Below are 25749 nucleotides of genomic sequence, written 5' to 3' on the forward strand. Positions count from 1 at the left end.
GCTTCTGTGCCCTACTCCAAGAAGCATCTTTCCACCTGAGAGTGAGGGGCCCCACTTACAATATTCTTGGAAGAGGACCTGGGGAAGAATGCAGGAGGACTCCAAGTTAAGATGGTGTTCAAACTCAGAGCATGGCAGAAAGTACCCAAAAAGATGTTTAGAAGTATGGCTTGGCTTGCTGCTGCTATGGCTTAAAAAATAAAAAAAAAGGTTACAGCAAGAACCTTTTAGGGATCTCCACAGCCACCAGTAGGGCTCGGCAGGCACACTGCCCCAGCTAACCACGGGAGTGGTGCTCAGGGAGGGCTGGGATAGGGATGCTGCTCCAGGCCACCTGGGAGGGACAGAGGTGCAGGGACAGTTGGCATAAAAGCAATTGGGGACTGGGATTGCCACAGCCCAACAGCCTGATGATGGCTTGAGGTTGTTGCCAAGAGCAGCTCCTAGGAACTGCTCCTGCTCTGAGTCACCCTCTGCGAACAGCAGAGGCTGTCAGAGAAGATTTAATTGTTTTGATCTTCCTGCCTTCTTGATATCCCATTGAGAGTCACCCTTCAGGGAGAAGCAGATAGAGTCGTCATTTTGTATTAAGCAACGACAAGAAAGGAAAAAAGCTTTTAAGATGAAATCTTGATGGGATTGGAAATCAATTAATCAATCACACAGACCTCTGATTCCTGGTCATTCTGACTCAGAATTACAGATGTAAGTGTGCGAAATTGTATTACCTTAGGGCATAGGAACTTTTAGACCAGTAGAATTTTATGGAGAGAAGAAACAGCAAAGATACATTAGTTCAATGTATGCATGAGTGTATGAGGTAATAATTTTGGTGCAAAAGCAGAATGGGCCAGATAGGCCAGTTTGCCAGGAGTGCATAGATCTAATGAAATAGTTTCAGTTGCTCATTTAGAGAAAACAAATGCAGAAATAGCGACCAAAGCTCTTCATGCAACCAAAGAGAGAAAATGCATGCTGACTAAATGTATACCCGTTAGGCTCCATATTAACAAAAATGAGAAGTTATTCTTTGGGGCCTTTTGCTGTCCTGCTGCCCTGTCGTGGTGCTATGGCTTCGTTTTCCATCTACAAACACCAAACACTGGGAGGCTGGTTGCTAAGAGAACTCATTGGGGAAATAATTAACTGTTCAAATCTCCCCACTTATATGGATACATGCAAATACCACCCTCTGATCAGATCAGTATGTTGCGGAGAGACACTACCTGCAGTGTACTAAAGCTGGATGCCGGAGCGTCCCACAGACCCAGGTTAGCACCCCTGCCCTGCCACTCACTAGACAGGTGACTCACGGCAAGTTCTTAAGAACTCTTTCGAAACTATTCCTCGCGGGCAAAAAGGAAAGGATGACAAAGCATGATTTTTTAAGTGTCACTGTGTGTACCAATTATGAACAAATTGTAAAATCCTGCTTCATTTCATCACCATCAAACCACAGGCTGAAATTCGCTCATAATCCAATAACACTGTCTGTTTGGAAACAGTGGAAACAGTAAGAACTGAGGGCAGATCTGCATTCAGGATCCACGCGGCTGAAATCACAGGTGTGGAAAGACTCTCACACATTCTGTAGCATCATAGTACCCATCAGAGTGTAACAGCTCAGATTATTAGCATGCTCTGTTCCAGTGTCCCAGTCATACTGCACCACAGAAAGCTCTGCAGTGGACCGACTGCTGCTGTGCAGTCCCCGGCGTCTGATCTTTCCTGAAGTTTATTGATTAAGCTGGTGCACTCCTTACCCAGTTATTTGGTACCATACTGAAAATACATTAACTAATTCTAAAGTAACAAACAAGCACCACTTTCAACCACTATTGCTAGTGTGAGAATAAAATGCTCCCTTTGGTGCAATGAGTAGTGCTCATGAGTGACAGATAATTTGAATAAGAAAACGGGACTCTTTACTTAGATTTTTGGCTTTCATTTACATTTGGAAAGTTGGGGGTAAGGTACAAGCTGCTTTGGAACACTTATTTCTACTCCCTGCCCTTTTGATATCATTTCTCTCTCTTCTCCTTGACCTTAGGTGGGTATTGGAACTCAAATTACATGAGCAAATAGCATTCAAATTTACATGATATATAAGGCACTTTAGGGATGCAAAAAAAAAAAAAATTTACAATGTAGTTTCTGTCTCAAAAAGTTTATTGCCTTGTTTGGGGAGACAAAACATACCACAAGAAAAGTTCATGATACAGGATTTAAACAAGGGCTCAACAAATCATAGAGGAACTGTTATAGAACATGGGTTCTTCCATTAAATGCTAAAGGAATGCTCTCAGCTCTAAATAAAAAAAAAAAAAAAAAAAAAAAAAAGAGAGAGAGAAATTCAGGAACTGCCCAGGTAGGATTGAGGTGAAGGACAGGCATGAAGTGAACTTTCTGAGAAGTGTAAGAGAGAGAGAGAGAAATTCAGGAACTGTCCGGGTAGGATTGAGGTGAAGGACAGAGACGAAGTGAACTTTCGAGAAGCATGTAGGTGGCTAAGTCAGTTTGGATGTTAGGAACTTCACTGAGAATCAAGAGATGAGGAAGGCCAATGGCAAACCGAAATGAGACAGGCTGAGACAAAGCGAGATGAGATGAGATAAAGCGAGATGACAGAAGTTTGGTGATCATCTTGGACATTTTGCTAAATTAAGTGGCAAAGGAGCAAGAAACAGGTATCATTAGGAAAAGGCATCCCCTGACGAAGCTTGATGAGGGCAGATTGAGGACTGATTCTAGCATGAGAGGGAGGTGCAGGAGAGGCAGCTGCTCAGTAGGTCCTCAGAAGACGGTGAAGGCACCACTCTGAATAGTGTAGATAAATACTGACCACAACAGACACAGAATGTGTGTGTGTGCACACGTGCACATGAACGTAAGAGGCTAGGGCGTCAGAGGGGAGAGGAAATACAGGGAGAAAGGAAGTCAAAGAAAGATGCCTGACATTCCACAGGAGAAGGTTCTGCACAGGAGCAATCGGGATAACAAACTCCAAGATGCACTGGAGAGGGGTTTTTGCTAGACAGTCAGCATCGCAAACAAGCAGAGTACCTTTGCATTACGGTGCGATTTAAAAATATGTTATTATCTAAGATAGTGGTGCTCCACCATGGTGATTTTGCTCCCCAGGGAACATTTGACAACTGGGAGATAGGTTTGGTTGCCACAACTGGCAGTGGGGGTGGGGGTGCTAACTGCCATCGTGTGGATAGAGGACAGAGATGCTGCTAAACACCCAACAGCATGCAAGAGGATCCCACGACAAAGAATGACCTGGCTCCAGATGTCAATGGTACCAAGGTTGAGAAACCAAATTCAGAGGATCTCAGGGAAAACAGAAAAATATCTCAAAAATAAACGACATTACTCAGTATTGTACAGTTGACAAATGTTAACATTGTGCATTTATTTAAAACAAATGTGAGCAACAATTATTACTGTAGTTAGAATTTTAAAATATGTACATATGCTGCAGCAGACTTTTAAAAGGATATATTCAGCTTCATCACCCTTTTCTTAAAAAAACCGAAATGACTTCTGTCAAAATCATGCCGGTGGAAAGCAATGATATACTAAGCAGAGTCCATTACAGAAATAATTCAGATATAATGAGTGGAAAACAATCTTAAAAGAAGACTGAAAGAAGCGACAGCTTAATGAAACTCAGCTACTGGTTCCATTTTATATTTATCTTTCCAAACTGCTAATGAATTCTGACCCACTTAGTCATGACAAAATATATATCCTGAAGAATCTGTATCCCTTTTGAGGTACTTAATGGATGTTTAGCAGGCAAGAAAATATGGCATGCCTGTTATTCATAATATTTGATCCTTAAATGGACATTAATATGCCACATTTAGAGTACTGGGGAGATGCTAGCCAAATATTTAAAGCCGCTACTAAGATGAAAGACATTCCACAAGGAGGAAACTGATCTCAGAACTAGTTACCACAGCCATGAGGACTTCATGGCCGCTACAGCACATTAGCCACAAACAATTTCCATCCGGGGAAGTGCATTTCATGCAGCTACTGATGCATAATAAATATTTGATCCTAATTGGACCTAATGATGAATTTCAATTCTGTATTCACCATTCTTTTGTAGGACACCAACACATAAATATAAAAAATAAAAAAGGTTTTGGGGAACAGTTTTCATTTCCTTAAGTCTTTGAATAATGATGAATTGCCTGGGAGGCTCTTTGAGAAGATAGATGAGGCTAAAAAGTTGTTGGGAGAATTAGAAATTGCATAAGGATTCAATGCAAAATACTTTGTAAAAAGAAATTTTAACTTCCTTGTTTAACTTATTTTAATTCATTGAGAAATTAAAGGTAAAATATACTTTATAAAAATATAATCTGGGAAACTTCAATTTGGGTACCAATTTGGAATTCGATTAAACAGGTTCAAGTCTATTTTTATAGATTATAAAAATGCTCCTTTCAGATAAAGTAAACAAGATGATTTTGTTTTGGGAGTTAAAAGAATAAATGTCTGTGCATCCTTTAGTCTCAATAGAATAGCTCTTATTCTATTAGTAGGCAGAAATGTTAAGCAGTACGTCCAAAAGACATACATGTAACTGAAATGCTTTTAAATGGAATAGAAAAGTTTAATTCTCTGGTGTTTTTTCTTGTATTCTTTCAAAATCATAGCACCAATGGATGTCAGTTTCTAACATTATTCACCTATCTTTTAAAAAATTTACCCCTGAATGCTTATACACTGCTGGTGGAGACGTAAATTAGGTCAACCATTGTGGAAAGCATTTGGTGATTTCTGAAAGAACTTAAAACAGAACTACCATTGACCCAGTAATTCCATTATTGTGTATAGACCTAAAGGAATATATATCATTTTATCATAAAGACACACACACACATATATTCATTGCAACATCATTCACAATAGCAAAGACATGGAATCAACATAAATGCTCATCAGTGGTAGACTTGATAAACAAGATGTGGTATATACACACCATGGAATACCATGTAGCCATAAAAAAGGACAAGATCATATCCTTTGCAGCAACATGGATGGAGCTAGAGGCCATTTCCTTAGCCAACTAACACAGGAACAGAAAACCAAACAGTACATATTCTCACTTACTAGTGGGAGCTAAACATTGAGTACATATGGGCACAAAGAAGGGAATAACAGACACCACGGCCTACTTGAGGGTGGAAGGTGGGGGGAGGTAAGGATTGAAAAACTACCTATCAAGTACTATGCTTATTACCTGGGTCATGAAATAATCTGCACACAAAACCCCCATAACACACAGTAACCCCTGTGACATGCAATCAATCTACCTAGATAACAAACCTGCACATGTACCCTTGAACTTAAAAGTTAAAAAAAATGTTAAAAATAGAAAGTTTACCCTTGACAACATGTTTCATATATCATCACTAAATCTACTAAGGCACATTTGCATATTATATTACAGAGTCTGGTAGCTCCACAGTTTCTCCATCTGTGTACAGTTGGCCAACTACCGAAACCCACATCTTCCAAATCCTAGTGGCTTAACAACGGAAAAGCGAATATCCAGTGTAGCTCAGGGCAACTCAGTGGAATGTGTGTGTCGGGGGGTGGGGGCTGGCAGGGGGCTCTGTTCTAAGCAGCCATTTAGAAATGAGGCTCCTTGAAACTATTACTCCACCATACCATGGGGTCTCAGAGTCCTTCACATCCCCTGAGTCTAGCTGTTGGCTGAAAGGAGTGAGAATGTACTGGATCAGGTATAGGCTTCATGAGGCAGACCTGGAAGGGCAATACATCACTTCTACCAGCCAGAAATTGTCATGTGATTCCTTCTAACTGCAGAGGAGGCTGAGGAATGTAATCTACCTGTGTGCCCAGGAGGAAGGGAAATGGGCTTTGTGAAAATGTGCAGCATTATCTCTGCCAAACTGGCAGGAAAAAACCCACCAATGTCATAGCTTTATACACTTGAGAGATGGATCATCAGTGACCAATTCTCTGTCCTTGGCAGAGTGCTGATTGGAAATATGGCTTTGGACAGGGCCAATATTAGGCTATGTCAAGATGACCAGCATGTGTCCTGGCAAGCTGACAACAGACTCTGTCAAACGTCAGCAAGGCCAGACTACCCTCCTGGTCTTCCAGGCAATCATGCTCCTCTTCCCACTCTGGGACTGACACCTTTGCTTCCCATTGCAATTACAGCCAATTTACTGAAAAGAGTTGACTAGTGTCACTTGCATTTTCACCTGAATAAGGGAAGAGTCACTGTCACTTGGAATGTGACCATAGACTCCACTATCCTTAGACTACATCAGAATTACGCTCCTTTAAACTATTTGGAGGTAAAAGTCACAAGAAAATAATAGGCATCAGAAACATACACAAATGTGAGATGTTTGGCATGGAAGACAGTTTTCTACTCATCAAATACACAACTTGAAAGTTGGTATAAATATCAGATCCTGAATCATGCCAGCCACATTTTCACTGGCAGGCATAGCAAGAGATAGCACAGTGAAAATCCTCATAGAGGTTGGAAGTAGCAACAAGTCTTGAAAACTCATTTGACTATCAAGGAGGGCTAGACCACACATTAACTCAGACCACAAAGGCTAAAGGTCTCACTTAGACTCTCTTATCATTCGCATTTAGAACCAGAAGAATAATCACATTCTTTCTTTTAAGACTTTCCTTTTAATTATACACAAGAAAGCAAATGTCTTTTCATTCCTCATATCTCACTTGGCATAAAATCTAATGTTTGTTCATCTCACTTATCTTAATCCCATACTTCCTCATGTTTATTAGAAGAAAAAATTTAACTCTGCATATCAGAAAACAGATCTGAAGTAAATACCAGTTAAAATGCAAAACAAAAAGCAAAAGAGGTCCCAGATTTTTATAAATGTTGTTTTATAGAAACCATAAGATTAAGGCAACTTGATTTGAAACAAGTGAAGACATCCAAGAATTTTAATAGTATGCAAGTGATTTGGACTGGTGGTTGGCAGCATTGACATTAAATCAGCTGAATTTTCATTGACAGCTCATTAGAAAGATGTTCCAAGAATATCAAATAGAAGATGCTCAACAGAAGCTCTTCTCCAGGCAGTTCATAATTGTTATTTAATTTATGTCATTGCAAGTCATGACTCAGAACACATAACTCTGTAAAATTTAAAGATTTTTATAAATCACATGAAAAATTTCCCCTTAGGATAGCTATAATTTTGCTGTGTATGTCACATGGATTTTTAATTACATTTTCCAAACACTAAGGCCGTCAATTTGATAAGGAGAATATTTCACAAAATTCACTCTTCTGTTCTAGGATCTTGGTTCTAGGTAACTCATTCTCCAGAAAGAAATCACATCAGTCAGTTCCCAAAAGAAAAAAAATATTTAAGCCACCTAAAAACTCAAGTACTATTCATTGTTGATTATGTCTGGATCTTTACATCATCTTAACTATATGGTCAGTCTATAAAAATTTATCCGTACGTATGCTTACAGGTGATATGTAATATAAGTAACATCCAGAGCTGGATCCTGAAGCGGGCTTCCATTTTTTTTTTTTTTGACATTTGTATTTTAATAAAGGACAATAAAAGCCAAATTACAGTCAACTGTTAAAGCTTTCTTTTTTTTCTTTTTTTTCTTTTTTAATTCTGTAGTATAACAAAAGCAGTTCAGGGTTTTTTCTGAACAAATGATCCCTTGGTCTTTCCCGTGTCACGCTTCTAAAACAACTAAAACAACCCTCTACGTCTAATCAGTCACCTAAGATATCGAGTGGCAAGTCTTTCACATTTGCTGCTTATAATTCCTAAATGGTTCATATTGAGTATTTTCATTTCTGGGTAAGGGAAAAAGCATTTTGGTCCATTAATTCACCCACTCGCTCCTGGAGGACATTAACCAGTTCTGCTACTACAAAGACGTGAGTGCCATCAATGTCTTGAATGATGAACTTTGCAGGCTTCCATTTTTTCTCACTTTGGGATGGTTTTCTCGTCGAGTTGCCTGGAAAAGCAGGAAGCACACCGTCCACTGTGGGGGTTCCTGGTCCAGCAGAAGACTTTCAGATATTGTCAGGTTTAGTCCACTTCTTTGAATCTCAGTGGCTTCTATTATGACATAAGATATTTAGATGACGCAAGCCCCTTCAAGAAACATTATTTTATAAACAGAAACATTCAGTTGTGTGGCCATTTCATAATTAGCTTCCGAAATGGACAGGAACGGCACCTACGTGAAGAAGGTAGAGCAGGGCAAAATGCCTTGACTGCTTTTCAAATTTGGATTTCTGAGTAGGAAACACAACTAAACCTCCTATCCATTTTTAGTCTTTACCTGTACATTTCTAACTTTTAGAGATTTTTGTTAATGTTCCTTTCTCTTGTTAACTTTGTATTTGATATTTAAGACACTTTAGAAACGAACGCCTGAATAACATAATTTCAAGGTATTAAAATAGCATTTATCGTTAAGGCCCCTCGCTTTGTCCCAGCACCACAATTCCGGTTGAAGACTTATTCCGTGTCTTGGGAAATTAAACCACTGTCTCGACTCCTTCCAGGTGACACAGGAAGCCATGGAGGCATGACGGCCTAGCAGACAGAAGCCTAGGCGGTCTGGATTGTTCCATGTTGGGGGACATACCACAGGGACGAGGGTTTACATTAGTTCAGCAATTTCAAGTTCTTAAAACATCTGCTTTCTCCAGAGCTAGATCTATACAACCGGATGGAGAAGATTGGGCTTAGGTGTTTTGTAACATTTAAAGATGAGTTCCCTAATGGCAGCTTTCCTGTTTTACTCCTGCTATTGGACTATTTTCGAGCAATTGCTGATACAATCTGGTGAGCCACTGATGGGATTGAGTGTAAGAAATGGAGACTGCTATAGATTGTTAACACAGAGGCTGACGGCCAGACTAGTGTGTATTTTGTTTATCTAGAGTTGTGTGGAGGCTGCTGTTCAGAGCATTGCTGACACCAGGGCATGCCACTAGTTACACAGTTAGTGAGGCTGGTGATGAAGAAACTCTCAGGTGCTAACCAAGAATTTCACATAGCTGGTAAATCAGCATGATTTCACTTGAATTACGCTTCCCTTTTTAAAATTAAATATCATGAGAAAGACTTTCCAGAATTATAGCATTCCACCAAACTGCTCTTGCCAGGACCCCACTGAGCTCCATATTGTAAAATTATCAGGTTATATCTAAGCCGTCAGCCGTCATCTTTCTTGATTGCGCCTCCCCCTTTGACATACTTTCCTCTCTTGGCTTTCAGCACACTGTGCCCGCTTGCCTTCCTCCTATCTTCCTGGGCATGCCTTCTTAGTTTCATTTCCTTTTCTTCTTCTTCCTGGCCTCTCAATCTTGGAGTGCTGCAGGGCTGAGTTCTTAGCCTTCTTTGTCCTCTTTCTATGCTCACTGCCTCGCTCAGTCTCAAGGCTTTAAACACCATGGAGAACCAGCCACCTCTGCTGTCTCCTCCACTTCCACCTGTTCCAGGCAGCATCCTTCCTCACCTGGCCATTGCAATAGCTTCCTAATTAGTCTCCAGCTTCCACCTTTCCCCGCCTTACCATCTACTCCCTTCAGTGTGAAGGCCTCATTCTCTGGCACTCAACCCTTCTTTCTCTTGGTTGCAGCTATCCTGGCCTCCTTGCTGTGCCTCAAGCTGGGAGGGCACTCACATTTTAGGGCATTTACAGAGGCGGTGCCTTCTGCCCCCCGATGGTTGACCCTATGGGTAACCCCCTTCAACTTCCTGGCTCAACATTTGAAACTCCAAGCTGCACTGCCCTCAACACAGACATTCTCCAGATCCTCTTTACCCTGCTATATTGAGCCCCCTTTTACTCTCTTACCTACTATATAATCTCTTACCATGTTTGTCTTTCACTCTGTGTTCTGTCCATGGGGATTTAAACCCTGTGGGGGCAGGAATTTTTACCGAGGTTATTCACTAATGTGTCCCAAGCACTCAGAACAGTCCTTTGCTTTTGGACGGTGCTCGGATTTGCATGAGTGAATGACTGTGCTCTCTCCGGAGTGATGAGGATGTCAGTGTTGCTAAGTTTAGGAATGAAGGCACACCCTATGGTACGACAGAACCCGCAGAGAGATAACAGCTTCTCGCTTAAAGATATGGAGTAGGCGTTAAAAATGAGTTCTGCCCAATATAAGAAGAGCGCTTTGCAATTATCAACCAGAAGCAGTTGCTTGCTCTTTCCTCAGTGGATTCTCACAATACCATATGCTATCAAGTTCCATTGTCCTCTTTGTATACGTGAGGGTAAGGTGCTCCATTGGATGTATCTTGAAACAGAACAGAGTTTGTGTATGTGAGGGGGGTGTGTACCTTTTTCTAAGGATTGAGCTCGATGACCAAAGGATATGGCATATTTAATGGGTAGGGAGAACACAGGTGCAACAATTCACAAAAATCTCATAATAGTGAATGATGGTGAATGCATAGAGAAGACCTAAGAAATCTCTCAAATCTCCAGGAATTGAAAGGGTTTTTTCTTTTTTTATCCTTTACAGTTTTAAGAGAATGTGGAAATAGAATAATTTGATAAGATTTGGCTGTGGTTTTGATGAACGCTCTAAGAATTATCCCCAGTGATAAACATTCAAAGACAAATGGTGATGTTTTAGATAGAAGTCAATAGTTATTCTATTGCCTGTAACAGGGTTCCTTAATTATAATTCTGTTAGTTGTGCTCATGGTCTTATGTTACTTATAGTCATTATTTCAAAGCTTATCACATTCAGTAAAATCCTATAGTTATTAGCAATAATCTAAGTCAACTTTAGCAATCAATTAAGGTTAGAAATTTAACTTCTATAAAATACTCTATGCCACAGTGCTTTCCTATTCCTATGGGGCAAATTTCTGTTATAGACTCCATGGTGGCTCCTTGAAATGGTGTGTCCTCAAGGATAGCCCAGCTTAGGGGACTCCAAATGCCATTTCAATTTTTACTTTACACAACGTATTCTTGTTCTCAGTCCACACTTAGACTTCCCAGCTCTCAGGCTCAACTCTCAGATCAGGAACTACCATATGTACCATGTTTCACTTCCATCGAATTGGCAGTGACTCATTTAATTACTCTCCATGTGTTGGCCAAATATGAGGAAGGAATACTCTGAAAAATTAACAAAATGCGGCCAGGTGCAGTGCCTCATGCCTGTAATCCCAGCACTTTGGGAGGCCGAGGTGGGTGAATCACCTGAGGTCAGAAGTTCAAGACCAGTCTGGTCAACATGGTGAAACCACATCTCTACTAAATATACAAAAAATTAGCGGGGCGTGGTGGTGGGTGCCTGTAATCCCAGCTACTCGGGAGGCTGAGGCAGGAGAATCGCCTGAACCCAGGAGGCAGAGGTTGCAGTGAGCCGAGATCGCGCTATTGCACTCCAGCCTGGGCAACAAGAACGAAACTTCGTCTCAAAAAAAAAAAAAAAAAAAAATTAACAAAATGCATCTGTATAGGCATCCTATGTCTACATACGCATCCACACAGGCTTTGTAATGCAGCAGCATTGGATAGAACAATACTGATCCCTGAAAAAGATGCACCACAAAAGAGCTCGGCTGCCTTTCACAAATATGAGTTCCTGGACACATCCAGGAAAATCGAAGTGTGCAATGCATTAAAAACACATTTCCTTCTCGTTAGTTGCATGAGGATATAAAAATTAAATCAAATCGGCTTTGTTGCCAATTTCAAGAATGTGACTGAGGACAAGGAGCAGAAGAAAGCAGCGTCACCAATCCTACTCTAAATAATCTGTCACCATGCTAGCAGAGCGGAAAACATTTCATTTTAAATGATTGCCATTTCGGTTACATAATAAAAGTTAATAGATATAACCCCAAACACAAGACTTAATTCATTCAGACACACACGTACTTGTGTTAGTCTATGAAGGAAATATATCTTTTATGTCAAAATTATGTACTTCTTTGAAATGTGGTTCAAAGTGAAGAAGAAAACTTTAAACATTTTCCTTCACTTTTAACTCCTTCCATGCCCCAAAGCAAACACCTGAACATATGTTAAAATACTTGAATTCATAGCTGCCATCAGCAATGTCTTTATTCATTCAGAAATTTTGTTTCAATATCCCTCTGTTAGACTTTTTCCTGAATGTTGATCTTGAAAATCTGTACTGAGAGCTTAAAAGTGTTTCTCCAATGTCACATTCAACTTCCATAGATCATTTCAGAATAATACTCCTTTGATATTTAAATAGTAGCAAATACAACAATATCTCTATAATCCATGGATAATGTATATATGCTAGTGTAGATGGCTATCATTCTGAAGAAATTTTTCCCAAGGCACAAAGGCCAACACATAAATTCACCTGCATTTTTAGAGTGGATGTTCATGGCGATGTCATTGGAGAAAGGCTATGCTCCCAGTGACAGTCACGGAGGCCAATACAGGGTTTTGAGTAGGTTCTCAACAAATGATTGTTGTGCTTATTAATTGAAGAAGAATGATCTTATACGTGAATCAGAAAGGAAGGAAGTTAGGAGGTTACTAGGAAAACCAAATAGTTCGATAACTGTTTTTTAATACCTTAATCTATTTCATATTCACTGAATGAACTATTGGCATAAGAATCCCTTTATGTTGCTTCAGTCATTTATTTCTTAAAGACTCCTTTCACTATCATTTACGAATCATATGATTTTAGGCTTTCCAGCATTTTTTTTCAAACAAAACTTTTATTATTTAGCATTTGCTTCCACAACCATCACATCCGTATATAGTAAGTGAGAACGAAGCAAGTGATTTGTGAACATTGTCAATACTGTGTCCAAAAGAGAATCTGAGGAAAAGGGTTCTCTGAGGTTAGTAGCGGGGCTGACATTGAATCTGAGTTCCATGCCCAGCAGTGAGCCACACCCTTTCCTTACTAAGGAGTCTGGAAATGTTGCCAGCCCTGCCTTTTATCTTTGAAAACACAGGACTATTTCTGTCTAAACACAATGAATTTACCTTCATTGGTTGACAGAGTTATCTTTCCTGACCCTTAAAACCTCAACAGACAGCAAAGTGCACACACTTGCTATATGATAGAAGTTTGGTAGATGGGAAGTCTACATGCAAAGTTGATTTATTTTGGCAAGATAACCCAGCCGCAAGGGGTTACGTGGAAGGCAGAGAGAATGGATGTAAAGAGCAGTCAGGACACTACTGAGAAATCCTAGTCAAGAATGTTGCAATCACCTGTGAAAGTGATGTTGAAGACATGCGTACGTAGGTAGAATCAATGAGTAGGGACTAAGTTGGTACGAAGAAAAATTCGAACGCTTGTCTAAGATTCTAATTCTCAGTAACTGGGTGGTGCCATTGTCAAGATCCAGCCCTGGGCAGGAAGAGCAGGGTGGGAGTTGGAAAGCGAGTTTTGGACGTATTGAATCTGAGGTACTCAGAAGGCGTTCAAAGGAGATGTTCGCCAGCTTCTTGGAAATGCGAGTCTGGAACTTTCACAAGAGATCAGGGATAGAGACATAGGCTTAGGGGTTATCACGAAGGAGGAAACAGGTGAACTCAGGGAAGATTATGGAGATTTAGACGAGAGGGGCAGAACCCAAGGGAGTAACTTTAAGGTCGGGCAAAAAAAAAAAAAAGGCACCTGTAAGCGGAATTCAGAAGATGTAATCAGAGAGACTGAAGGTAAATCAGAAGCTCCAGTGTGACAGAAGGCAAAGGGGAATAGACTTCATGAAGATGCGAGACGCAGCAGCGTGTAATGCCAGTAATCTAAAAGACTTGTCCACATTTGTTTCCAAATACTACTTTATGTTAATTATGTAATGTCTGGCTTCTTAGCTTTAATAAAAATGGCATGAGAAAATTCAAAATTACTTTTTGTGTCATTTCTCTCAGTGTGTTTATTATTATTTAAATACATTTATATGCTTTCATGAACTTTACTTATGAAGGAGTTAAGAACACGGCATCCCAAAATACACCACTCTGGCATATCGAGTATTTTTAGTTAAAGGCACTTAAGAAAAAGCAGGTGAGGTTGGGCGTGGTGGCTCACACCTATAATCGCAGCACTTTGGGAGGCTGTAGTGGGTGGATCACCTGAGGTCAGGAGTTCGAGACCAGCCTGGCCAACATGGTGAAACTCTGTCTCTGCTAAACATACAAAAATTAGCTGGGCGTGGTGGCACGTGCCTGTAATCCCAGCTACTCAGGAGGCTGAGGCAGGAGAATCGCTTGAACCCAGGAGGTGGAGTTTGCAGTAGCCGAGATTGCACCACTGCACTCCAGCCTGGGTGACAAAGTGAGACTCTGTCTCAAAAAAAAAAAAAAAAAAAGGTGCAAGATGATCACTCTGACCTTCCTTCTGTTTCTTAAAAGCAGGAGATGAAAATCTCGTGTGAAAGATGTTCTCCCTTGGCCAGGAGGGAGGCATCATTCTCATGGGCAAGGACCAGAAGCTGGGGCTGAGGGAAACCTGTACCACCTGCTATACTGGCCCTTTCTTCCCAGCCATTCTCCTCCAATCACCTGCCCTGGCCCAAGCCCTCCACCTCCAACCTCATCATATTTCTGCAATTTACTGCTCTTTGTCTAACTCCTTATGTAAGTGGTCAATGCAAACTGCATCTTTGGGTCTTCACAGATTCTGAAGGTTTTCATGCCACGTAAACTTCTATTAAATAAATGTGTATGTTTTTCTCCTGCGGATCTGTCTTATGTCAATTTAATTCTCAGGCACACCACCCACGCGCCCCTACCCACTAACAAACCCTGACAGAGTAGAGGTATGATTTTGCCTCCCTTACACCTAGAAACATAGAAACCATCTTTTCTTTGAATTTAATGATTTAAAATTATAAAGACTTTTGGCTTGCACTGAGTTTTCAGATCACACGTGAAATTACTTGTAAAGAAAAATGATTCAATATTATCCATCATTTGTCAAAACTCTTAAAAAGATAGTGATGTCTACCAGCTTTCCTATTTTAGCATATTGGAATGAGTCTATGGATAAAAAAATAGAAAAAATTGGAATAAAAATCCTCAAAATTAAGCACTGGTTCCTGCCAAGTGGTAATGAAAAGTCACTAGTTTTTTCCAATTACATTAAGGAAGTGTAAATATTATTAAGGAACAGCTGTGTGTATATAAGTTTTTCTGAATAAATTAAATTACAAGAAATATATAAGCTACAGAATGAAGTCTTTATATTAAAAACAGGTAGTCCCACTTTGCCTGGTATCGTGTTAACAGGAAACTGAAGCATATCCAGCCATACCATTGCTCTCCACAGTCCTGTGGCAACTGAGAGGACTGCTTGTATGTTTTACTCACTTTTCATACCTTTATTACATAAATTCTCTTAAAACAGAAATCCTTTCTTCTCAACCTGTTGACCCAAAACCAATGTTAAAGAGGTTAAGATAATATATTCACTGCTAGATTTTTAGATTCAAAGCCCATTATAAATTTTCCTAAAACATAATGACAAACTATTTGATAATTTAAAGAGTAAACATCACATTTATAACAATGCCATACAAAAAGATACACAATACAAAAATCATCTTGAATGTAGGTTTACAAAAGATGTTTGTCTGCTAAGGAACTACATTCATTTTCTCTTGGAATTCACCATCTATAGAAGTTTTGAGCCCTAGGCAAAAAAATATAGAAGTATAGGCCAAACATTATACTATCTATGATAAATTTTCAGAAAATTTGGGCTGCTTTAAGTAATCTATTTATGTTTTATATAGTCTCTCAATGTTAGCAGCTGTGAAAGAGATTTACAATTTACTTCATATGTAGAATTTATCTTAAATTTAAGAAACAGCAAATAGAGAGAAAGATGTTTTAATGTAGGTCTGTATTCAGTCATTCAAAAGATAAAGAGAATAATATAACAAATGTCCATGTACCCATCATTTATCTTAAAATAGAAGATATTAATTCAATTAAAGCCTGCTGCGCATGTCTTTAATTGACAGTGCCTTCCTACCTCTAGAGGTAACCAGCATCTGAATGTAATATTTATCAGTCCATGTATTTCTTTACATTATGATGATGTAGGTTTTTAATGAATATTCTTTTTAAGGTTAAAGTAATTCCTTCCTTTGTCTGGTTGTGAGTTTTTATCTTGAAAGCCTGTGTTGGGTGTCATCAATTTTTTTCCTGCACTGATTGAGACTGATCTATAGTCAGAATGTGAAGTTTTAAACCACAAAACTCATATGATTCATATAATGGTGAAAGAAGTCTTCAATAAATAAACTATTGAAGCAATATAAAAATATCCTTATGAAAATATTTTATTCAATGAAAATGAAATTGCTTTAGGCATTAAAAATAGTTATCTATGGTCACCTAAAACACTATTTGGTTTTACTAGTGAATTCCTCATTTCCTTCCTTTCTGATTTATATGTTAGATAATCCTTAAATTAATAAGCACAGCTGAGGATGAAATATACCAAATGGTCCTCTGCCAAATGTTTTTACACCTATGCTTTTATTAAGTATTTCAAAATATTGATTAGAAAAATAATACATGTGAACATATAAAATTATGATGTGGACACAAAATGATTTTTAACATTAAATATTTTTTATCTTAATATCCAAAATACATAAAATATTGTAAGGATAAAAATCTCACTGCAATCAAGCTTTCTCACCTTTGCATACAAATTATCACTTTTATTTCAGACACGTTTTTACAAGCTGTGGTTATTAAGAGATGGATCTCACCACGTGAGACAAAAAAAACGTGTGTGCCAATTCTAAATTAATGTCCAAACATTAAATACATCCCTTAATTCTTAAAGATGCTCAAACACAAAATAAAATAGATTTTGTATGTAGACAAGTAGGCATCATCACTTTTTTTACTACAAAAAATCGTAGTATTTTATTAACTTTTCCACAAAAAAGTCTACCTCTGAATTTACCTTTTCACTCAGTTTTTCATTTTTACTTGTTTCTATTAGTTTCCCATCATAAGCCAGTCTTCTATTATATCAATGCAGACTTATAAACTTGTTTACACTTAATTTTTGTCTTATTCTGCCTTGAATAAAAATAGTCATAGTAGATAAAAAATAAAATTTTAATGATTTAATGTGATGTCAGAAATGCAATTTTTTAAGAAAACATTGAATTTCTGCTGCTAAGAGGCATTACTCTGTAAGCTTTTTCCAAAAGTGAGTGTTTTACTCCCCTTTATAAACAGGGGCAAAAACCACCTTCTACTTCAGAATGAGGCGTGGATCCCTTAGTCTGACATCTGACATCCTCCTTGAATTTACACCGAACCTCCATCTTTATCTCCAACAATTCCTGGCTGAGTCCCTTCACTACGGACCTACTCATAGATGTGCACATGAGGTGGACCATCTGGTGTGCCAGGCCATACCTTCCAACGCTTGGCTCTGCTGGGACCATAAGGATGGGCTTTCTCCTCTCACTGTACATTTAGATGGCCACACTGGGTTTTGGATAGTTTCCCATTCTTAATCACGGTCTTGAACCGTTTTTGTTTTAAAAGCGAATACTCTTATGGTAAAAAAGATAAATGTGAAATAGAAATTATATTTCACATTTATATTTGAAAACCATATTTAATTGTATATTGATTAAATTCACATAAAATGTACCCATAGGTAACTTTTCAACATTCTTGAGTGTTTTGAAAATTAACCATTTGTTCTAAAACTTGAGTGTTACATAGTTTTGAAATATTTCAAAGTTCAGTTCAAATACACACAAAACTTCTGGTTACCACTTGGAGCTAAATTCAATACCAACCAAATTTTTTAGGTTTGCAAAATTGAACTAAAGAAGTACCTCTGAGTTGAGGGCATGTCAAGATCTAGCATTAAACCCCATTCAGAGCTGTACTTGGACCAGAATATTCCAGGGGTCACAGTAACCAACATTCAATGCCTTAAAAATACATGCTGTACGTGTGTTTTTCTATTAAGCTAAATTCAATCTCTTTGTTTTCAGGCATAAATTTATTTGAGAACAAGAGATGAATGTTTCTGTTCTACCCTTTCTAATATCAAGTTGGTCTTTACAATATTTTTTTAAAACTGTGTTAATTTCCTAACCCGATTCTTTTTGGTATATCGACAGGTTATTTCAACCAGCCTCGTCCTAACATTTGGCTCTTTATACTATTGGCACATTCACGTCTTTCTCTGTCATCTCCACCTCTCATGCTTGTTTTTCTCTCAGTGAAGTACAGAAAGTCAAAACTTAGGATCTGAAATGTCTCCTTCATTGCCTGGACCAATGGTTTTCTTGTGTTTTATTGAAAATGAAAGAGCTATGCATTTGATGAAACAATAAAAATACAACCTTTCATCTCTGATAATACTGAGCATTAAATAAAATTATAGGTGCAGTTATTTCGCAGGTAGAGTTTTACTTTCTAGGACAAAGTCTAGATACAGAGGGCAGTACTGACTTGCCCTGAGGCCTTGGTCTCTGCACCGGTTGGTCTCATCTTATTTCAACTGCTCTCATCTTTGTCCTCTTCTTCTCAGTTACATCCATGATACAGGGACTGTCCAGTGTTTCATTTCTCTAATCCCTTGAACATTGTTCAGCAGTATTACTAACATATGAGCCTGATTGTGAGACTTTTGTTCTCAATAAATAAATACAAACTTAATGCACCTTCCCAAGGGCTTTGCATGGGACCTAAATATTCTTTGAGTCCTGAGTTTTCTCTTCTCTAGGTCTTTGCCCTCCACCATTTTCTGCGATTTGAATACCCTCTTATCCAAACGAAAACCCCAATTCCAGTACAGCTTTTCCTTTGTGATAATACCATTGATTTTCTAGTACAACATACGCCCAGCTCCCAATTCCAGCTCTGAGCCCCTAGAGTTCTGGAGGACTTCACATTGCCTATCTTCTTTTGCAGAGTGTTACATCCAGGTGCATGTGTCCAGCTCTCCTACCAGACTGCTCAGCTGCATGTGGCATGGCTCCTTGCACACAGTACGTAGAAGGCTTGGTAACAGAATCCCATGTTCATCGAATGGCCTAGACTGATCATATTTTAAATAATGCACAATGTTCTCACATCTATTTAAGGAAGAAACAACTGATTTCTATCTTTTAAGATTGCATTTTAAGACCACATCAAAGGCTTTGAATCTCTCACCAAAACTAACAATAAAAAACAAATTTGGCCAAGTGCAGTGGCTCACACCTGTAATCCCAACATTTTGGAAGGCTGAAGTGGGTGGATCACTTGAGGTCTGGAGTACTAGACAAGCCTGGGCAACATGGCAAAACCCCGTCTCTCCTAAAAGCACAAACATTAGCTTATGTGCTGATACGTGACTGTAATCCCAGCTACTCAGGAGGCTGAGGCACGAGAATCGCTTGAACCTGGGAGGCGGAGGTCACAGTGAGCCAAGATTGCACCACAGCACTCCAGCTTGGGTGACAGAGTGAGACCCTGTCTCAAAAAAAAAAAAAAAAAAAAAAAAAGCAAATTTGATCATATATAATTGAATTTGTTTCAAAGTAAGGGAAAGGGGAGTATGCAAGGGCGACATGTGGCCTGTTCATCTGAAAAAGCAAGAAAGGTTATCTTTATATACCAGATCAAGGTATTGCCAGCTACAGAGTGAAATTCCATACACAAAAAGAAAATTTTCTTCAAGCAAAAAAAATAAGTGGCCAATAAGGTCAAATTCAAAAATTAAACTGGTCTTGATTACTGATACCATTTTTCAATAAAAGTAACCAGAGCTCCTTGAAGAAATAATTGATTTTAGGACTGGGACATGAAATATACAAAATGATGCGGGAGCATCTTGCAGTGCCAGGGAAAAAAAAGTCAACCCTTAAAATGATGGCTATAAGTCAAAGGCACATGGGAGGTGGGAGATGCATTTTGGATTTCAGATTTTTTCTGATTTTGGAATATTTGCATATCTATCATGAGTTATCTCGGGGTTGGGACACAGATCTAAATGTGAAATTCGCTTACGTTATATGTACTGTATCCAAATAGCTTGAAGGTAATTTTATACAATGTTTTTAATAATTTTGTGCATAAAACGAAGTTTGTGTACATTGAACCATCAGAAAGCAAAGACAGCAATATCTCAGCCACTCACATAGAAAATCTGGTGTTGTTTGGCATCACCATCATTCCTGACTGAATTTATTTGCTACCAATAAGCAATCATTTTCCTGCTCTTACTCACATGTAAGTACTTAACAGTAGAAAATACTACAATTTTTTTTTTTTTTTTTGAGAGTCTTGCTTTTGTTGCCCAGGCTGGAGTGCAATGGCACGATCTCGGCTCACTGCAACCTCCGCCTTCTGGGTTCAAGCGACTCTTCTGCCTCAGCCTCCTGAGTAGCTAAGATTACAGGCATGCACCACCACGCCTGGCTAATTCTGTATTTTTAGTAGAGATGGGGTTTCTCCATATTGGTCAGGCTGGTCTCCCGACCTCAGGTGATCCACCCGCCTCGACCTCCCAAAGTGCTGGGATGACAGGCATGAGCCCCTGTGCCCAGCCTAATATTACTATTTTTTAAACAGTAAAAATACATACTATTAATACAGTGAAAAATAATGTGTTTAGGTAACTGAGCGGCACAGGAACAAGACTATTTTCCTTTATCAGCTGTTAGACAACAGCAGCAACGAACAACGCAGGCTTTCAGTCGCCACCTATGATGCTGTGTTTTGAGTAAAAGGCCACTGTACACTGTTTTTTTTTTTTTTTTTTTAGGTGGTAAGAAACATCAGAAGCAGTTGACAGACCAGGAAGCGGGTCCTCTAAGAAATGAGGAGGCATTCTGCCGGATGGCTTTTAAAATATTTTCTCCAGCGTCATCTGCCTCATTAACGGCGATTTTTGTCTTAGAAGTCTCCCTTTGAGTTTCTACACAGACATGACTGCTTACTCTGTTATGAATGCCCTCTGCTCTAGTCCTTTGGTTAGCCCATCACATTGTCACTGTGGCATCTGTATGCACATTTTCTGCAGTGTTAACGTCATCTTCATTGTCCAATTGTGGCATCATGTTGGTGCTCAAAATGTTTCAGATTTTGGAACATTTTGAATTTCAGACTTTTAGAGTAGGGATGCTCAGGCTCTACTACTTCTTATTTCAGAGAAAAATATAATATCCAAATAACTAATAAAAACTTGGTTGGAGAATGAAGACTTCTAAAAATAACTGTTTAATCTGCTTCTGATAAATAATCCTCTTTGCTGTACGGCAAAGGGGAGACCACTGCTGTTACTGTTTGTGTCATCACGTCCTGATCAGACAAACACTGACTTTTTTAAAAAAGAAAACAAGTACATCGTATATGTAAATGTAGACTGTAATAATATATCCTTGAGAAATAAATAAATATTACATGGACTCCATTTTTTCTGACAGTCAATTATGCACAAAAAGATTTTTAAAGCACTGATTTTTGCATTCTTAAATGACAAATGAAGTCTTCTTGAAATAACATTTTTAATGATTTAGAGAAACATTTGCACCTACACTAGCGTGGTGTTGATTCTCAATTTTTAATTTTTTTTAAAAATCTTTTCCCTGGTGTTTTTATCCTTTCCCTTGATTTTTTTTCTTTTTCTTTTTTTTTTTGTTTTTAGACAGAGTTTCACTTTTGTTGCCAGGCTGGAGTGCAATGGTAGGATCTCAGCTCACTGCACCCTCCGCCTCCCAGATTCAAGGGATTCTCCCACTTCAGCCTCCCATGTAGCTGGGATTATAGGTATGCACCATTACACCTGGCTAATTTTTTTTTTTTTTAATAGAGATGGTGTTTCACCATGTTGGTCAGACTGGTCTCGAACTCCTGACCTCAAGTGATCCACCTGCCTCAGCCTCCCAACGTGCTGGGGTTACAGGCATGAGCCACCGCGCCCAGCCTATCCTTTCCCTTTTTCTGTTTTGTTATGGATGATGAATGTCTTAAAACTACTGAACTCCTTATACTTTTATATGTTCAGTGAGAACTTCCTTGTGGGATGGTTCTGAATGATTTCTCTAGAACCTCCATTTGAACATCTTCCTTTCCTCTGCTCATGGTACCAGTCTGGGGCTATCAAAATCATATATGCTGATAAATGCTACACTATGACTAGTGGAGCCAGTGCTAAAAAGCAGCTTCTACATATGGCACTCCCAAGTTGTGTTATTGCTGGCTTTTCCAATGCTTTCCCTACTAGGGCATCTACTGCATGTCACTGCTAAAATGCAAACCATATCTTTAATGAAAGTCTATTTTATTGAATACGTAAGTGACTATGAAATTTTAAATGAAAATTGATGGCAATTTAATTTCATAATAAACCTATATCTATGTATCTCACCAAAGAGAGTCTAAATCTTTAGTGAGGCCACAAATTCATTTTTATGAAAATTCTTCACACGAGTTTAGAAAGCTTCCAACTAAGAAAAGGACAAGTCAAATCTTAGTGTCCTGGGTGGCCGAGCATTTCACAGCTGCCAGAGAACCATGAGGGCCTTCCTGAGACTGACTCACGGGAGTTATCTGTAATGATCTGTGTCTCCCAATGGGTCATATTTTTATTGGAGATTATTTACTATGCCTGGAATCCTAATGCTTGGTGTCTCTAATGAGAAAAATAATACCAAAAAAAATGTCAATATTCAGCCAACACAAATTTCTATGATCTACAAAAGAATGTTTCCAGATCCTGGGCTTGATCATTTTTGTTTTCGATGTCATAGATTTGCTGAACAAAGCTTCCAAATCTCCCTTTTCCTCTCTGCTTGCTACTACCCCGACCCAGAAAACACACACACACACCTTCCCAACCAGGTCCCATGTGACTGTTAACACCCACATCAGCTCTAGGCCGCCATGCTTTCCTGAGGGACGTTGCCTCCACTGAGGGCTCCTTTATTCTCAGTATACCTTACATTCCCAGCCACAGTACTGAGCTTCTCAATGCTTGTAATGTTCCCTTGGAGTATATCAGTTGAGCAGGAGGAAAAAAAATATCTGGAAGTTTATTATTTTTCCACCAATATATTTGACACCACCTTTGGAAAGGGAACAAAAGGCATACTGTCAAGCGGATAGACCTGGACAAAATGTTACTGTTTGTTCCTCACGAGCACAGAGGTATATTTAAGCAAAGAAAGGCATTCCATGGCTCTCCTGGGACTTCCTTCCTAACGCTGAATTATACCAACATGTTCACACCACTGGGGCTCAGGCTGCTGGAATTTAAAACGCAGACCTCTATCTGCCAGTGCTTCAATCCCACGGCTACAAACATTCGTATTAGGATTGAACCTGGCTTTCAAACATCATGAGATAAATGGGAGTTTATTGGGGGAAAAGGTGTGCCCCCATGAAACTACAGTAGGAGATGTGGAAATAGGACTGTCCCTGTTCAGCAGACTCTACACTAATACAATAAAGCCTAAAGTCACCAGAAGTCACCTGGCCTTGGGTTATGTTTCCAATTCAGGCTCACTGACATTCATGAAACCTTTGGCAACACAGGCCAAGTTTCGTGCAAGGCTGGGTAGAATACTTCTTTCATGTGGAAGCCGGGTGAAACTCGGTGGCTTTGGCTACATTTCACCTGAAGTTTCACATTCAAACAGTCCAGAGTTTCAACGTAAAATTAAGGGGTGAAGAGAAACACAAAGAAAAAACAAAACAAAACAGGGGAAAAATGGCTTGCCTGGGAATGGAATGATCACCTACCATTCTCCAAAAAGATCTCATCCTGGCGCCCTTTAATTTTACTGCTGGAGTATCACCTCTGGCAATATATTTGCCCCCAGCGACCAAGGCTTCCCAGTACTAAGGGGGAGTGAGTATTCTAGCCAGACCACCCCCCGCCCCCTACAAAGTCCAGGCTCAAAATAACGGGAGGATTTAAAATGTCAACCATACACATAAATGCAATGATTAACATGCTTCTTATAATGTAGATTTGAAGGGGAAAAGTGGCAATGAAATGCCCAGGTTTGCAGAATTAAAAGATTAGACTGAACATCTCTAGGTTTTTCTACTATGAATCCAAATTTTGAGATTCTATTGCATCTGCTCCTAATCCAGGGGGATCTCTGCCGTAGCTTTCCCCACAGTTCCGCCACTCTGGAGACTTGTCCTGTGGCCACTTGCGTCTGTCCTTCTTAGCAAGGTGCAGAGGACAGGGGGCAGACTGCGTCAGCGCTGAGGAGCTAGCGTCCTTGACTGGGACTTAAACAGCCTCCTGACAGGATTAGGCTCATTCTATTCCTAACCTTCAGCAGAATACACAACACACAGGGACCGTTTGCCAGGGAATGTCAAACTCTGCATTTGGCTGAGGACTGCGAAAATACCTTGTGCTTGCGGTGGGAAAGAAAAGGGGAACAAATGTCACACATGCTTGTGCCTTCTTTACAATGAAGAGAATATTCCAAAGTTGACTGAATGGCTAGTAAGTGCAACATTTTGCCCATTTTAGGAAATACATTTTTAAGAAATCCCTTATCCCTTACACAGCAGAAGTTTCATTCGTAAAACAGACTTCTGGCTACTGAGGGTTTGCTTTTGTTTTTGTTTTTTTTTCCAGTTTTCTTTTGATTTTGGTTTTCTTTTTCTTTGTTTGTTATTTCTTCCTCTGTTTTTGTTACTCAGAAGATCATTATGTGGTTAGAATGCATGCTTTCCTTTGACATGTGGTCTGCGATACCAATAAACTTTTCTGAAAAAAAAGTATCTCTGACCTCTGAAGATTTCAGCATCCATGTTTTAAAAAAGCACCCGTTGGGCCCCAAGGCACACGGAGATTCTGAGCCAGCCTGGGGTTCTGTGCACTGTCATTTGCTGCTGGCTCTTACACATCTGCCAGACAGGGGCCATGAACTGTCATGAAGTCTGTGTTGGGGGAACTTTACCAGAGAATACCTTTCTTTCAAAGGGGGGTCCCTCTAGAAGTAAAACCGAAGACAGATCGGTGAGGAAAACTAAAGCTCCAATAAATTATTGAAAGGAAATGCTATCAAAGCATTAAACCAAAAGGAAAAAAGAGGAGACATTTTACTGAACAGAGTAAATAGCCACAATCAAAGTAAATGCTGTGTTTGAAGTTAAAGTCCACAGATCAAAGTACTTTGCAAAATGTCAAGTGCAGGCATAACGAGGGGGAGAGGGAGCCACCGAAACTGACCCAAAGTATCACATTGTCACGTTAGAGAAACCTGCCAGCAAGTGTACTTAGCAAAAAATATTCAGCTTAGTAAGGAATCCTCAAAACCGTCCCCTAAAGTGTGCTAGGAACATACAAAACAACAATAACAAAAACAAAACCCTCAAAACCCTCAAATCAACCACTCTGATTCCACACGAGCAATGAACGAAACAGTGATAAAAGAAGAACATTATACAATACAGCTCACTCATTGCCCTTAAAGAATAATTCCTTATATATATTCTCTTTACTCAGGTGGATGGCATTTTTTCCTCTCTCTCTTTTTTTTTTAATGCCCCTGGAAAGTTAAAAATAAAGCAGTCTAAACAACAAAAGTATGATGTCTGAAAGATCCTCTCATTGCTCTGGCAATCAGGCTTAATTAGACCTCTGATCCGTGGTTCAGTCAGAGTCAAGTCTGTACTGCAGGTCACTATAACGAGAGCTTTAAGCAAAGCTGAAAATGTGCAGCCACAAAC

At 39.3% G+C, this 25749-nt stretch overlaps 1 protein-coding gene across 8 annotated transcripts in view; it reads right to left on the reverse strand.

Annotated features, from left to right (window-relative positions):
• The window catches only part of SORBS2 (sorbin and SH3 domain containing 2), a 376136-nt gene that overhangs the window by 162256 nt on the left and 188131 nt on the right, over positions 1–25749 (reverse strand). The window lies entirely within an intron of this gene.

This window comes from Theropithecus gelada, chromosome 5 (genome assembly GCF_003255815.1).
Source record: "Theropithecus gelada isolate Dixy chromosome 5, Tgel_1.0, whole genome shotgun sequence".
Taxonomy (NCBI): domain Eukaryota; kingdom Metazoa; phylum Chordata; class Mammalia; order Primates; family Cercopithecidae; genus Theropithecus; species Theropithecus gelada.